We start from the raw sequence: 17,967 nt of genomic DNA on the forward strand, positions 1-17,967 counted from the left end.
AATTTCTTTCCCAGCTTTATATGTTCTTTTATGTCCTTTAAAAAAAAAAACATTATGATTAAGTGCTCCAGTGCATCAAGTTTTTTGCTTGTTTTCATATTCATGTGGGCACTAAGTGTGGGTTGTCCCTGACTCTCTTCAACTAACCTGCCTTTGAAGGTCTTATTACTCCCCTTTGCCTCTGTAGGTCACCCTCCTTGTGAAAAGGTTGGAGGTCTCCCCCCTAAGCTTGGCCTCCCCGGAGGTCCCCCACCCACACAAGAAAAAGCACATGATGAGAGTTTTGTACTAATGATCTAATATATTACTTGTTGCACTGCTTTGGTGCAGCACACCAGTCTGTGCAAGACTCGACGCTTGACACAAACAGGAGCCTGCCATTCCGGCTGCAGCAGAGGGCAGACTTTTACATTGTCTCCTCTATTTCTTCATTTTATATATCTTGCAAAATAACAAGAACATTTGATACAAGATACACATTTTTGCATGTGTATATGAGAGAACGAGACAATGAGTCAGGGAGGATATATGATAAAAGCAGAACAGAGCATAATTACTATTTTGCTCTTTAGTTTTTGGGGGGGTTGTTGTTTTCTTTTTTTTCTGTGGACATTCATACGGTTTCACTTGAGTAGTTATCCATATGCAAATCTGATTTAGTGTAGCTTGCAGCAAAAGAGAGTGTGTTAGTGAGAGATTAACTTGCCTACAGATGAGAAAATATGTCTTTGAGCCATGAGCCATAACTGACATTACCAGTTCCTCTCAGTGACTCTGATTAACTGTTGTCGGTGACTTTGTTCAGATGCAGCCATGAATTTCTGCAGTAAAAGCATGCGTGAAATGCGAATTTTATTTCACATTAAAAAGCCTAATGCAAGCATTGGAGTCCCTTACTCGGCACTTGTATGCAGGTTTGAATGCAAAGTGCAAAATATTACTGCTGCATTAACAAACACGGATGCTACCCCAATGAGTATGACAGCCTTTAAACCACATTCCCTTCAGCTTTGAACTTTAACTCTGTGTCACACTGATCTATATATGTAGCTGCACTGTGCAGGAACAGTGTACAGATACAGCTGCAGAAGGACTCTAAACCTTTTGCCTCCACCTCTTTAGCTTTCATCTTAGTTTTTTATACCTCAAAGCTGTTTCTCAAATTCAAGTTTAACAACCCAATGAGCCTTTTTATATCTGGAAGTCAACACTGGTAAAAAATGTGGTCAATAGAATATACACATCAAGATACAGAAGTGAGCAAATACACACACACATGCATGAACACATAACACACATTCACAATCTCAGAGCTCCAAACATTACCAACAGATACTTTTTTGAACTGCTCCACATGCTCTGCAAATCAATACAATTATCTTTTGTTCTTGGTAGTATGTGTTTTCTTTCCCCAATAAAAATCGAAATGTATTTTTATATGCCTAACAAACACAGGCAAAATGTTCAATGACAACACAGCGTCTGGGGAATGAGGGAAGTCTTCGTCCCAGCAAACAAATGCGTGCATGCTATTTTCTGCTCCTCCAAGATCAGATATTTAGGGCAAGGTGTTCGCAGTTTCCTCGTGGGTCTCTCGAGGGAGTCATGTTTTGTGCTTTGTCTTCAGTCTGAGATAAATGAAAAACCTTTTGACTTTCCCTCCAAGGAGAGACTGCAAGTAGGGAGGAACTGTGAGCTATGCTGAGCAGAACCCTGGATGCCTCCAACGGCGAGAGAAAAAGAGAAAAGGGGAAAACATTAATAAAACAATTTTTTCTCATTATAATACTCTATTTTTATTTTGCATTGAGGAACCTGCGTGTCACTTTAGTTGGCAATGATTTGACGTAGCAGCCTTTGCCACCGTGGCACACAATTGCATGGTCTTGCCATCACTCAATGTCACTTTTTTATGACATTCCATAATGTCACATATTTGCCTGTTGAAATAATGATAACCGTGGCATATTGTAAACAATGTTTTGTTTCTCATTTAATTTTCAGACTTAAAGCTGTGCAATTTTTTTTTATTCATCTCATGCCAGGCATATTTTGCATTATGTTTTTTTAAAAGCATCAATAGGAATGAGATATCACAAAGTGTTTTTTAAGCTTTATACTTTAGTGTTTTTGTTTAAACGACCTACATTTTCCTTTTAATCTATATATTGCACTATTGCCTACTTAACATCCATCCACTATAACATGCTGTTCTTCATCACACTGTTGTTAACATTGTACAGCTTTGCTTCTCTCAATAAGGAACTTTTACATTAATGTATTCGCATATACAGTTAGTGTTATGAAATTGTCATTGTCTCGATAGCTTACATGAGATTTCACCTTATTACATATTATGAAGCAATAAAATAAGGTTTGTGCTAACTGTGGATGTGTGCAGATTCACACACTCGCTAACCTAAAAACATTAAGTAGTTGTTGGCGTGACAGTGGTGCAGTGGTTAGCACTGTCGCCTGGGTTTGAATTCACCTACTATGAATGTTTGAATGTTCTTCCTGTGCCTGTCTATGGGTTCTTTCTGAGTTCCACCCACAGTCCAAAGACATGCATGTTAGGTTAACTAGTGTTTTGTGAATGTTTTACTGGTGACGTGTCCTGGGTGTTACCTGTGTCTAACCTTATGGCAGCTGTGATAGGCTATAGCCCAACCACTTGAAATGACCTCCTGTGTATCTGTGTTTCCCTCTGTTCTCTGTTGTGTTCTTCTTCATTGTGCGTGATCTTTGTCAATCAGTTCCTGACCTGCCTTATCAGTGTTTGCTTTTTGCTTTCCCTGCTGTTTTGCCAGCATTAATGAAGCCAAGATTTAGAGATGGTCCTGCGTCTGGGTTCATTCCCTGCTCGCCACACGCCCGTACGTGACAGATGAATTAAATTGGTTTACACTGCCTTAGTGGCATTAAAAATTAATCTATAGCATTTTCAGATCTCTTGAATTTAGTCTGTTCTTACTTAGAAGACCAGGAGCAATGTTTGCTCGCTTTGTTTCAGCACAACAAACTGCTGTGGTTAAATGACCGGTGCACCATGTTTATTCTGGAACTGAACTGGTTGAATTAGCAACATGTAACCAGTTAGAACAATGTTAAAAAAAACACCTTGATGTTATTTAGTTTTGCAGGCAGTTTTTTTTTTACAAGCTGCTGTCTGGGGCAATTTGACTCTTGGAGGGTCACCCTAGACAAACTTATATTTTCCAAGACTACTGCTATGAGAAGAAGTGAGTAATATTTGAAAGAAAACTGCTAAATCTAGTTTGGATTTACCCAAATGTTCAGGTTCTTGAGCCAATCTTTTGGAGAGAGGCTGGACTCTATTTGTCTCTGGAGTTGCCCTGGGTAAGAAGCAGTGCACAGTGGTGTACACTGCAGTACTCTTGGCTCCAGGTTTAGTGGCCATACATTTTGCTTTTCTCCAGTGCTTTCACTGTACTCTTGGGTTGGGGAACTACTTCAAGTGCCTCTCTGGACTCCTTTGGTGTGACTCCATTGGGGCCTTCAATGCTCACTTGGGCAGTGGATTGAGGACTGTGGTGTGATCAGCAAGAAATGTCTGACCAACTCACTGTGTTTGATCATGAAAATGTCAGTTTAGGCAATTAGTAATCTGAGATCTCTTCAAATCTTGCAAAGCTGTTGAAGCCTTATGTAAGAGTGTGGGGAACCAATGTTCCATGTTCCACATCTCTATTGCTTTGGTGGCTGTGCTGGTGTCAAAAGGTTGTTGTGGACACCACTGGTGAAGAAAGTTTCCTGTAGCACTTGGCTGGTTTAAAGAGGAAAGATCTGTATTTTAGCATGTATATTGGCTCTGGACACACTTGCCATGAGCCCAATTACCTATTCTTCCAAAGAGGAGGAATGGCACGAGCCCTTTCTGCACAGAGTTTGGTCGCACAATAACATAAGGCAAATGACACAGACAGTATAAATGAACTAACCTCCATTATTTAGAGTCAAATGCTTTAGTTTAAATAAAAACACAGAGAAAATAACCTACCTAATGCATCATGTTGTCTTTGGAGGTGTTTTTTTATTTTGGTCACATAAAGTAAATGATCAAGTTGTAAAGTCTAAATCCCAGACAATTCTGTTTCGGTGACAGGTTGTTCAGGCATTTCTGAACAACCTGGACAGCCTTTTTCATTTCTAACATCCTGAACACTTGCAAAAAAGATTATTCTCCACAATGTTTGAAGACAATAACACCTCTCAAGGTCATATGTCTTCCTCTATTCTGCCCCCTGTAAACACCCAGATAGGCAGGAGAATATGGACCAATGACAAGAGCAGCAGAATTTTAAAGCGTGTAACTTTTTTGTAATTTCATACAGGTCCTATATATCAGTGTATACTCTGTACATCTGTGTGGGTGTGTATAAAGTGGTGCGGGGCATGAGATACAAGAAGAAAGAGATGGTGTGGTATTGTTAACAAACCTGTCGCCACCTGCCAGAATCACAGATGGGTAGCGTTGGGTCATGAGTATGTTTATATCTCCTAACATGTGGACTTGAATTAATGAAAAGCGAGACAGTTGACCTTAAATCAAAAAAAGGCAATCTTCCCACGGTGGTAGGTGACACACACACACGCACACACACACACATTCATAAACTTGTCTCGTCTCCTTTTGTTTATCTGGGTGTTCTTCCTATCTCTACATCTCTTTGAATTTCCTCAGTAACTATGCACTACCTTTTACGTATTAGTCATCAGCATAACAGCCGTCTAATCTTTCTGTACTATTAGATCTGCTATGACTCATACTGTCTTTACTCTTCAGATAAATATTTCATCTGAGGCAACACAGACCACATGAATGTGGCCGTGCAATCAATTGTGTTGCTATGAACTAAACATTATTTCTCAGAATTTGGTGCATATATAAGTTTGTTTTGGATACCAGGCTTTTTTCCATTGCTGCGTCATTAAAAAAAACAAATAAATACATAAAAGTTTGACATTTGTCATCATGTGTCTTAACATTCCCAACTTGGAGCTGCACTGTGCAGCGTGCTGCACTAAAAACCCCTGTTTCAGACATTCACGGTTTCAAACATAAAATTCCTGTGGAACCAGTCCCGGCATCTTGCACAGTGTCGTGAGAAAGGCTTGACAACAGAGTTATGAGCTTTCATGACACAGTCAAGTAGAAGGCTCATACAGCCATGTATAATTTACCCTTTTATTTCTTGAATTGCTTTCTGGTTCAAACATGCATGGCAAATGACACCAATATTACACCTAGCCAGTGTGTAGCTTCCAATGGAGGAGAGAGATGGAGAGGGTTGGTGGAGCTGGAGGCAGAGACAAGTTTGCCTTTACAAAGGTGTAGAGTTACATTTTGTCCGTTTAAAGGGACCAAACAAAAACTTCTAAATATGCCATTTTGATTAAGAGAGATGAGCTTTTAAGGGTTTAAATAGAATACTGGGAGAGAAACTTTCAGATGACTTGTTACACTGCTGGTGTGTGCACTAACCACAAATAGGAATTAAAATCATGGCGTGAAAGGCAGCTTGGTCATTTATTTTCTTCATTGCATAAAGGGTGGGGACGGAACGAGCAAAAGCCACCTCTATCATCTTCATCAAAGTCCCTAACCACATGTTGAGAGGAGAGAAATCCTTTAAACTTGCTCAAGTGGAGGTGTACGTTCAACTTCAGGCAGGGCAAAAACAGCATTAAAAAAGCTCAATGTTCCCCAGTAATCCAATCGCATCACACCAGTCCCTAAATCTTTGTCAAGGAAATGCAATTGTTATAATGCATTTATTGAAACTTGGGCAAGGTTTTATTTAATCATGCCTTGCTCTAACAGCACTGGCGGTAGATGAGAAAAACACACAATCTTTCATCACACCATCATCCTTGGGAAATCCAATTTATTGCTATTCCTCTCACCCTGGTGCGCACCAAACGTGTGATTGCTACGTGGTACAGCTTAGAACATGGAGTAAAGTGTGTTGCATGTGTTTTTCCCTTTTATGTTGTATTATGTGTCATAGCTGTTTCATTTTTCCGGTGATTATCAGAGTAATTCAGTGTGTGAGGAAGACAGGAGGTCTGTGCTGAAGAAGAGGATGTGCATCGTTGTGCGTGTGTGTGGAAACATTCATATTCAAACTTATTCATCTTACACGTATAAGAAAAATATAATATACACAGACTTAATTGTGTGCCACCTTTATCACATTTCAGAGGGGGGGATCTGCTTGGTGATTTTATAGCACAAAGGAAGGTTGTTTACTGCAAGCCTGACACTAGCTAACAATTGATGTGAAAAATTACTTGAATAAAAATAATGCTTAATAAATGCCAAGGAGAAAAAGGGGGGAGAGGCTTGTTTATCTCTCAGTTTTACAACATATACTCAGTGGAGAAAGCAGAAGTGAAGTCAACATTACCACAATAACCTGTTTATCAATTCTTATTGTTGCTTTGAATAATTATGCTCAAATTATGGTTAACGGTAACTGTTGCCACAAAACCCCGCTCCACAGTTCAACTATTTATATCTGTGGAATAATTTTAGAATCACCAGTTGACCTAAACGCACCAACTGCATGTTTTTGGATTATGGGAGAAGACACGGGAAAAACATGCAAACTCCACACAGAAAGGCCCGGGCCAGGTGTTGGATTCAAACCCAGGACTTCAGCAGCAGCGCTAACCAGGAAACACTTTGGTAATAATAGACCCGTTGTGTGTTTTTTTACTTGTAATTAAGGCTGTGCATTTATCTATATTTTTAAACATTTTATTAAATGGTTTCTGAGTATCAACTAAATGAAACAGTGCTGTAGGCCTCTTCTAAGTAGCGCACAGACCCACACACACACATTTACACCTAAGCCTAAACATTATTTATTGGAGTGTTTGAGTTGCTGACAGCTCCCAGGTCTGGGGCTCACCGTGCCTTCTTTGCAGTAAAGGTCAGGGCGACAATTGCAAAACACACTGGTTGGACTACATGATACCTCACAATGATCTGTGTGTGTGTGTGTGCATGTTTGTGTGCACGTGTGTGTAAATGTAAAAGTCACATTGACCGTCTAAGATGACAACTGTGTTTGTTTGGTGTGTTTATTTGGGATAACTAACACAACCGCACAAATGTGTGTTGGTTGACTTTCAAGGTCAAGCTGCTTGGCATCGGTAGCCGACACACCCTGGCAATGGGAAGTCTAGTCGCTTCATGTGCACGTAGGTGTGTGCGTGTGTGTGGTTATAAAAATTTAACAGTGACTGCTCCTCACTCTTCCACCTGCCAACTTGGCATCAGTCTCTCTCTCTTTCTCTCTTCTCTCGCTCTCGTAAAAGTTGCCAGATGTTACAGATTAGTCAACATTTCACTCTGGCTCTAGTCTTAAGTCAAATGCCATCACCTCAAGCCACCCCTAGGTAACCATAAAGGCTTGAGGTTAACCAAATGGAGGAGGGCAACAAAATATAGTTGGGCATTGTTTGCAGATGGGAAACCTTATTGGTTGTAAACCAGAAAGGCTCTAATCCAGCTGTGTTTTGAGCCATTACTGTGATGTAGCCTCAGAGGAAAGGAATTTTACTCCAACATTTCAGCCAATTATGTTCTGCTCAGTGCCTCATATGTGGCTGACATCAGTGTGTTGAAGACCAACAGTTGCAGTTGGGAACTGAAGGTGTAAAAGTTTCACTTTCACAATATTATTACTATTAGTTTTAATAGAATGCTAATATTCTTCCTTACTACTCTTTTTTGAGCACATATTAAACGTTAACTTGTGTGCCAAGATATTATACACCTGTATAGACTACCTGGCCTTTATGGTGTCCTTGAAAGGTCAATGTACTAAATAGGGTAATGCCAAAAAAACAAAGTACACAAAACGCAATGGAAGTGTTTTTTGAGACGAGCTAACTGTAATAGCAAACATGTATCTGCAGTGTTATATGACTCATGCAATTAAAGCAAACACTTCCTTGTATCTTCTTCTTCAAAACAGCGGTGAATGCTCTGCTCCTTTGAAGCTTGTCTCAGTGCAGTCCTTTGCATGTTCTGTCACTTCCACAGCTGTTCACTCAAGTTATTGTCTCCAAAAAACACTTCTGTTGTGTTTTGTGTGCTTTTACAGCATTTTTCTTTTTGCTGGTGTTTTCTTCGAAGTCGAAGTGTGTTTGACTTCTCAGGGCCAACATGTTCCTTGGGTCAAAAAGGCAGCAGAGCCCCAAACAGAGGAAGTCCAAAGTTGACAGGGAGCAAAAAGAAGTATTGGATGTTCGCAAAAGGTGTGCCGGGCGAACCATACTAGCAGAACTACTTCAACCTCAAGTTGAACCTGTCAGATCGATTGTGACAATCAATAACAAAAGCAGAATTATTAATAGCGGCAGGGTTATTGTTTCAAAATGACTGCACCATAAAGGTAACTGACACTGTCATTGTCAAAGTCATTGCTAGTTTATTTTTACATTGGCACTCTCACATTTTTTTAAACATAACATGCACCATATTATGTACAAACAGTAGAACACGAGATGTAACAAATGATGCTCTATTGTGTCGCCGTATCTCTTACATTTGTTTGTATGAAAAGATTAGAAGAAATTTGAATATCTCCTTAGTTTTTTTTCGGGGGAAATTTTTGGAAGGCTTGAGGCCATTGCTGTTAGAATCACAGTTAGAGAAACATATGCATCTTATCTCATAGTGAGCCATTCAGAAGAAGTATTTTGAATGGGAAATATGGCATTGCATTGTGTTCCCATTCTTCCCAAATCTGCATGACACGCAGTTTACGTGGAAACACATATCACAAAACAAAGAACAAAGATACTCTATGTAAATAATTCTAATACAAGTATTAGCATGCTTCCTTCTAAAAACTCTGTCACATGTATGCACACATAAACAAGCCAGATGAAATCAACCGTCACTAAACAACACGAACGAGCATACACAAAGCGTACTGACGGGGTGTTTTGTGTGTGTGTGTATTTGTAGTTTATAGTGTGTGTGCATGTGCAGCATTAAGGTGCTTCAGATGTTGTGGAAGCTCAGGCCCTCTGGCTTCAGCCAGCTGGAGTTCTCTAAATTAGCCCGGCATTTCATTATGCAGCTCCTGTCTCCTTTCTCATCCCCAATGCTCCCTTCTTCCACAGTCTCACCTCCCCGTTTTTCCCAACCCTCGCCCAGTGTCTCACATTATTTTTCATGCTGATTAAAGAAAACTTGCTCCCCAACACTCTTAGCACAGTCAAAATCTGATATAAAATACTAAAATCAGAAACTGAACAACGGAAGAGAGAAAAAAAATCATATCCATGCTTTCGATAGTTGCGTTTAACCACCTCCTCTTCTGGTCTTGCCCTGTTGTCCTGCTGCCCATTTCTTCCCCCTCTCCATGTCTCTGTCCTCACCCCCCTTTCCTCCCTCGTCTCTTACTCCACTCTTCTTCAGATATTTAGCTCCAGGTAAAACAGTGAGCAAACCCTTTCGCTGCTATGAAGCTTTTGTCCTTTTGCTCATAATTGCACCAAGGCTTTCAATACAATGTGTGTGTGTGTATGGGTGCATGTGGGGATGACTGTGAATGTGTGTGTACTGTACATGTGTCAAAGAGAAAGAAAAAAACAAGGAGCGGCTGGTAGGAGGACCGATAGCTTGTTTAAGTATGCGTGTGCATATATATGTGTTTTAACTCAGGAGTCTACCTCCTTTTCCTTTTCATCTGTTGCCTGTGCGCCCCATGCACAAATACGCACACACTCATACACACAGATTCACAGCCCTGCAGTGAGGTTGTTAGCAGGTGCATGCAGTTTATGTTAGCATTAGCCAAGGTTAGCCTAGCCACCGTAGCCCCCTGTGACTTTCTGTCTCAGTAGAATCCAGGGATTTCTCTTCATTTTAGGGCTGAAGGGAGGGCCTCAGTTTCAGACTCACACACACACATATACACACACTGGGGGGCCTGAGGGAGGGCCAGTAACTGAGCCACCAGCCAAGGGAGCTGGACCAATTACATTGTTAGGATAAATGTAGCGCTGGCTATGCATGGATTGTGGTACTTAACAGCTGGCGCGAAAAAGAAAAGCCCTCCCTTTCCTTGCCTTCTCCTCTCTCCCGTTTGCCCGGGCGTTTTTTAATGGAGGGGAATTTAAAAACAGATTTATGGGTCAGTTAAATATAGTAGGCAAAACTGATTCCCTATCCAACCACCCCCTCCTCCGTAACTCCCTCCTTCCATCCCTCCCTTGTATCACCACCACCCACCCAACCCAGCCCCCAGTTTTTGTCTCCATTTCCCTCCCTTTGGTCGTTTATAAAATGATATATCTCTTAAAAAGGATGGAACAGTTCCCCCAGTGGAACGCTCAAACACAAATTGACAATCCAGGCCTTGTGGTTTAATAGGCACCCTGTATCTCCCTCTCAAGCTTCCCCCTCCCTTTGTTTCTTTCTATCTCCGTCTCCCTCCCGCCCTCCTCTCTCCTGTCTCTTATTCTCCTGACCAACAAGGACTTATTAAATGAAGCCTTAACTAAATCTGAGTTAATGAATTATTCTAACACCTACGATGTGATTATTGTAATTAATGGACCACCGTCGTACCTACCTTCAGACCAGGTTTCCTAAATGAACATCTTGCTCAGGCCTAATGTCTTTCTTTTTGACAAGGATTTAAAGCTTCCTCTAGCTTCCTTCCCTCCTCTTCAACTAACAAGCCCAAATGCATTGTGGGATAGAAATCTGGGTCTAACATTCATTTTTCTTCTCTTAGGAGTGAAAAAGTACCCATGGTTATTTATATTATGGTTTTAATAAATTCACTTAAATTAGTGTTTAAAGGATTAGCTGATCTCAGTGGGCATATTTTTATGTCACTGCTAGTTTCTGTAGAGATGGTGACCGCACATAATTTGATTTCCATTTTGTCAACAGGCATAAGCCCAACTGATGGTATTGGGAATGTTTGCATTTGGATGACAGGGATCATTTGGCAATCCAAAATGTTTGTTTTAGGGGCAAAGAGAATCCCTCCTCTGTAGCACTGCTATTTTAGATATGTTTTTGTTGCTTTTCCTTTAAAAAAAAATCTACTGTGGAGGGGAGGGTGGGGGTTCAGTTTCACTAAAAATGTGTTTACCTCACCATACTGAGAGTTGTAAATGCAACGGTTAGCAGGTTTTCAGCAGCATGCATGGAGGTGCGAATCTTTCCTCCTCACCACACGCTAGCCTCCAGCGCCAACACACAGACATGCACACATAGTTTTTTTTTTCATACACACGTACACACTCTGCTTGAGTCTGCTCGCAGCTAATCCTGTGCACCAGCAAAATCCACTTTAAGGGCTGCGCTACTGCAGGCGCGCCAAACAGGCCACAAGTTTGGTTCCCTCTCCAAGACACACAGTTCTAGGCCATGTTTGAGATTCTGTTTCAGCAGCAAACACACAAACCAGCACTGTTCAAAGTTCTGGTAGTATAAAAGCAGATAATTTGACAACAAACAACCTTCCTGGTGTCGGCGCTAGTTCACGAACCTCGGCCAAGCCTTTCATCCCGCAGCCAATGTGTATGGGGCAAACATTCACTGCGCTTTGATTTTCTACACATTTAAGAAGATTTGGTCATGCTTAATCCAGTTTCTCATCCAAATTTCCCTCCAAGCCTGCAATTACGGCTGAATAAAGTGCATACTCGAAGTATTGCTGTCGTTGCTGTTGTCAGACCCTGAGTCAAGTGTCGTACCTGTGCTGTTTACTTGCAGGTAAACTAAGGAAGTCACTGACCTGTTCTTCCATGTTAGCTTTGTGGTAAAGCCAAACTGACTTGTACCTAATTGACTCGTATCTGCTGATGTGGATATTTGTTTTTAGGGCAGTGACACAGGCATATTCTACATTAGTGTGTTAAGGAGTCCAGCAAGAAGCAGTTATGGGGGAGTTGGGACAGTGAGCTTTAACCACTTTGTCAGCAGATGTTAAGTTTCACTCACTGGGTACCAATTATTTACTTTTCCTTCTAGCCGAAAAGGGGGGCTGAACTGTATGAACCGCAGGCTCCGTTTCAAGAATTCCTGCTACTACATCATCATATGTTTAAGCTTCTGTAACTTTTCTTTATTTGTATTTTATATAACAATTCATTAGAGCTGAAATACATTCTAATACATGTTGTATGTCCAAGAAATAAGTGATTAAAGAGGAAATGCTTTGTGTGCAGATTATCTCATCACTGCTGTCTTGCTGTATGACATCTGTTTTCGTGTTAAACTCTGTGGTTACATCTTTGCTGTGTCCTTCTCATGGTTGCATGGCGTCTTTGAAATCACCTTTAGAGGCACAACTTTAAAACAAAGCTTGCCTGTGTTTCTTTCTTAGGACGTTTTCTCATGTTTCAACAGGTGCGTGGTGAAGTTAGTGTTTCTAAATTTAAATTTCACAAAATTAACATGATTTTTCTTTTGTATTTGGATCTTGTTATATGTGACAGCAGTCCTTTTTCACAGAGAGACAACAATACATAACAAATAACTTTGGCCAGATCACCTCAGGAAATTTAAGAATGTTTAGCTTCTTCATTTGTTTACATAATTTTTATCTAGTTGTATTAGAATACAGTATATATTATGTTTTTACAGAAAAACACCTTCTTTTTTTTTCTTTATATGTGAGCCCAACGAGAATAATTTTCCTTTTTCTGTTTTTTTCCCGTCTTTTATGTATCAAGTCTACCAAACTGCATCTCCCAGGTATGCTCATTGTGCAGAAATGTGCAGGGTACAGGGTTGACCCATGTGGACCCTCGGCTGGTCTGTGTGCTCTGCGCCTGCAGCAAAAGACAGCCCAGCACTGATGAGAATCCCTATAATTGGCCCAAACCTGCACACATGGCCTCAAGCTCCTCCACTCTACATTGCCAATGAGAGAGTGGAGGATAAAGATGGAGAAAGTGTAGCAGAAAAAGAGAGCTGACCTGACTGAAGATGCACTACACACGGCTCTATGTGAAAAGAGTCTGTGTTACCAAATTCTGGGGAATGAAACTTGAAGAATGCATCATTTTTAATGCAGAGTCACCGAGAAGCTGAAAAATCTTCCAAGAGACGTGAAAATCATTTTTTTCTTTCTTTCTTTTGTTTTTTTACTTTTAGTTTATTCCCTGTATCTTTGGGACATTTTCCCTTAAGCGTCCCGATACATACATTGCTCAATGTCTTCATTTTCACTGTCAGTCCATGTGTGTGGATGTCTGCATGTGTATGGTGCACCACTGCACGTGGGCTTGCTATCTCCTAGCCACACTTCTGGGGCTGGCAGTGGGACAGAACATCCTGAGGGCCCAAACTTTCCCCAGGCTCCCCGCCCCTCCCTCTATTCTCTGTTTCTCTGTTTGTTAGCCATCCAAGAATATGCCAGTCAGGTCCTGGGCAATCTTCATGCTGCCCTCATGCCATCTCCTACCTCCTCTCTTCTCCTCTCTCTTTCCATTCTCACTTCCACTTTTCCTTTCTCTCTCTCTTCATCTTCTCTTTACATCTTTCAGTCCCACATTTTTTCTCTCCACACACCTCATACTCCTTTCCTCTCTGGCCTTTGGCAGCCACTGTAAACCCACTGCATGAAGTGGTGTCTGTTTGTAGCTCAGTACAGTATGTGTGGTGACGCCCTCTGGACATGTTGGCACGCTCGCTGACAGCTTGATTTGGACTCAGAGTAGCAGAGTAGCAGACTGGCATTAGGGATTGTGGCAATATTTAAGCATTTCTATGTATATTTATGTATCCCTTATGTTTCTTTTTTTTACTTTAAATTACATTTTTAATAAAAATTGCTCTGTGGATCTTCTAACTATAGCAAAAATAAATGAGCACTTTAAAAAATTTGGGTCTAAACAGGCTCATCTTTAGTATCAGGTACCTCTTTGTGCCACATTTTGTACTTTTGACAAACCACTACTGGGTCATTCCAGAATGAGGATGATTTAGGCTTCAAAACTGGTAAAATAAAAAAATAGACCCTTTACTTTATAATACTCCATTATGCGTTTAAGACACTAACAATAAACCATTAAAAATTATTCTTGCTCAGATGAGGCATTAACTGCACATTTTTATAAGATATTTTAGTTGTTGTGTGCTATGAATAAACCATCACCATTAAGTTAAAACTAGTTACCCTGATACTGCATTCAGTTTTAGATAAGCCCAACTTTTCATTAGTCATTTTGTTACAGTTTTTTTATAACAGGGCTGATCTTAAAGTAAGTTCCACTAGATAACAGTGTTAAATGAACATATTACTTTTAATTGTAGTTTAGGACATAAGTGTGAAAAATAAATACTCAGGACCACAGAAATGTTGCTTAATAATATTTTATATGGTTTTAACATATGTTTGTAACATTTGCTTTACATGTATCCTAATAGGGTTGTGCAGTATTTGTGTATTTTTCTCAAAAACAAGAAAGATGCCAACAGGGGAAAGTAATGCAATGTCAAATGTAGTTATATAAAAAAAGTAAGGAAACTGAAATTGATGTGTTTTGTTTCGTTAGACTGACATACTCAATCTAGTCAGAAAAGACTGGAAGAATACAAAACATCAACGAGCACTGACCTCGGTGTTACGACACGACTTGATTTTCCTGAATAGTTTCCAGTAACAGTGTTGCGTACATGCAATGTGCAGTGCAAAATTATTTATTTATTTATGTCAAACTGGTTTAACAGTTATTAAAAGGCACATATCAATACAATCAAAACAAAAATAACTTATTTTACCTGCAATTTGGTAACCAAAAGTTGCCTTTTTGGGAGGTGCTCAAAAGCTATTTCATTTTAATTATTTCTATAAATACTATTTTGGAACTACTTTTCCACAAATTGGTTCACATGTTGTCTCAGGAGAAGCGCAATTTAGACACCAAATGTATGTTTTAATATTTTGCACATGAGTTATTCAAATTCCAGAGTAGGACAGAAACTGAATGACCTTAACTTCATTTCTGCTGCACAAAATGGACTCAGATACACATAATTAGCTTGTGAAAATGTAGTTTATTCAAATATGATTGACTGCTGTGGAACAAAACTGCCCTTTCTAATCTGCTTCTAACCTGAACCACTGCTGTACGCTGAAACCTGATGTGCCTGCATGTGGTTTGTATCTGTAACTATGGCAAACATCACGAAAGGTCAGGACTAAAAATGTTTTTGCTCATTACTGAATTATGAAACAGTACTTCAAATTTAACCTCCAGACTTCTAAGTAGATGTCTCAGCCATATTACTACCTGCAAAAGAGTTTCTTCAGGTTAAGAAAAATTCCTGAGGCTTTGTGTTGTATTACTGTTGCAGGATAAAGAAAAGGTTTTAATACTTAAACATTGTTGCAGGAAGGATTGGCCACTCTTTCTGTTTGTTAAATTTGTTATTACTTTTCTGTAATACTGACCTTATCACTCTCCCTACTGATAGTTTATTTAAGTTACTTTACGTGAGGGTTTTTTTCTTGATGCAGTCCAAAATCCACAGGATGTACAGTGTTTGGGTTGAATAGTGGACACATCAATAGGCAATTGGCTTGCTGTTATTGAATGTTATTGACTGGCCATGTGATTCCGCTGTATATGAATTGGTGTAACTTCACTGTAGGTCACATCTGTGTGGAAACAAATGGGAGGAAACACAGCAGCCACCATAGTAGGACCTCCTTCGAAAAGAACTGATTAATGCAGACTCCTTAAGGGGTAAAGATGGAGGGATGGATGGATGGATGCTAAAGAGGAGAGCCTGGCAGCTAGCTCATAATGCTACGGGGAGAGTGACAAGAGGGAGGGAGGAGAAGGAGCGAGAACATCCGGGGGCAGGCATGCAGGAGCAAATACGCACGCAGACACACACACACACTACACACTACATTGGGAGGATTTTGACTCTTTAATCTTGCCCTGTGTAGCTTTGATAAGAAGAGAAATCCCTTCCTTGCAACGAAGATAGAGCTGTTCTCCTTTTGTCTTAAAGTTACGGGCATATTTATGCATGAGCTGTTTATTTGTGTCAGGCTTACAAATTAATTTTTCAGAGTCCTCCAAAAAAAATAAAGTGTGAGCCCAAGTTTAATGTGACTTTGCAGAGTTTTGAGACAAAGAGAGCCAGTGCTGATGCCTGTGTACTGATTACTTCTTAGCTTAAAGAATAGCTCGGCTGCATCTATGAGCATTTTGTGTTAAGATCAGCCCACATACGTTTAAATTCTTTTGAGGATGTCAATCAAGTTTCCCTTACGCAAGTGCATACCAAAGTGGCAACAGGTTATTTCTTCATAAAATTAAACATCTACATGGTGGCACTTTCAGAACAATAACTTTATAATGATTTTTTGGGAAGATGAACATCTGCTTGCATTAAATGGGAATTATCTGAAGCACTTTTAAGGATTTTTGAATTGGGACTAAAATTAAAAATTAAAATATGTACATGCCAAAAGTGGGGCAGTGATTTTGTCATAATGTTTGCTCACATGAGAAAAAATCTACTGAATATAACTGAAAACATGTTGCAGTATTCTGTTCCTGAGTGCTCCTACTTACAAGCCTCCTTCACTGAACATCTCCTTTCCCCAACGCATTGTTACGAAAGTGTTTCCACTGTTGAGCCATCAAGATAAAGCAATAGGTATTCTTGGCAGGTTTTCATTAAAACCCACCCATTTCAAAATGTTCCATTTTCATACCTCACAAACAGGTTTAGACTTCTACAAACATTATGTAGCTGTCAGAAGTGCGGAGCTCTGTTTTGAAGCTGCTTCCAGGCTTTCAAGTTACTGACCTTTTGGTGTGGCTTGTCACACACGGATGCAGAACTGGATTGTCAAGTTGCCACAGCCTTTCACCACATTCCACAGTGACTGCCACTAAAAGAAAATGTATATATATATATTTATATACATAGACAGGCCTTCTCAGAACAGAGTGAAGCACATGTTCAACTAGTAGGGGGCACATATATTTTACTAAAAAATTTTTTTTTGCAGTATGCAGTAATTTTCTTAACCTGTTGTCCAGTTAGGGGTTATGGGGTATGGTGGGGGTTAGAGGTGGAGCCTATCACAGATGTAATTGGCTGAAAGGTGTGTACACCCTGTGCCAGAGTGTCAGTGTGTCACGTTGCCAACACATAGAGATGCTCACATTCACATCTATGGCCAATTTAAAATCCCCAGTTAATCTAACAAACATGTGTTTGGACTGTGGGAGGATGCCGGGGAACCTGGAGAGAGCCCGTGCAGGTACAGGGAGGCATGCAGAGTCCACACAGAAAGGTTCCACCTGGCTGGCGGATTCAGGTCTGTGAGTTGACAGTGCTAACCACTTCACCGCTGGGCCGCCTGTCATGGTAAAATGCGGTGTTAAAAACACACAAGCACACACAGACACACACACACAACAGGGATTTATACGTGTTCGTAAACATTACCCTGCTGTGTACGTACTTCTGTTCTTGTGTGTGCAAGAGGGGAACTTGCATACATCTGTTTATGAGTGTGTGCTCACATTTAATGTCTCTCAGGATCAGTTTTTTCTTTCCCTCTTCCAGACAGTTACTCATGCACTTAATTTATGGCACACCTGCAGAGTCTGTGTGTGTGTATATGTGTGTGTTTTTGTATTCGTGTCTGCGGGTATGACTGTGTGGTAACTCTCAGGCTCGCAGGGGAACTGTTGATGAAGGAATGCTTCTCGCTCTGACTCACCTGATGATTTGTCCCTTACTTTGTAATCAGCACAGCAGGCAGATCCCGCACAATAGGAAGGCAATGAGCAACACACAACAGTGCTTTTCAGTTCATGAGTTGAGATTCAAAGACAATGCTGCTTTCTTAGATGCAATTGGATAAAATACGAATTTTAAGATAGCAGCCACTCTGTTCCCAACACAAAGGTTTAGAGAAG

The sequence above is a fragment of the Oreochromis aureus genome, linkage group 9, assembly GCF_013358895.1.
Source record: "Oreochromis aureus strain Israel breed Guangdong linkage group 9, ZZ_aureus, whole genome shotgun sequence".
NCBI classification, from domain to species: Eukaryota; Metazoa; Chordata; class Actinopteri; order Cichliformes; family Cichlidae; genus Oreochromis; species Oreochromis aureus.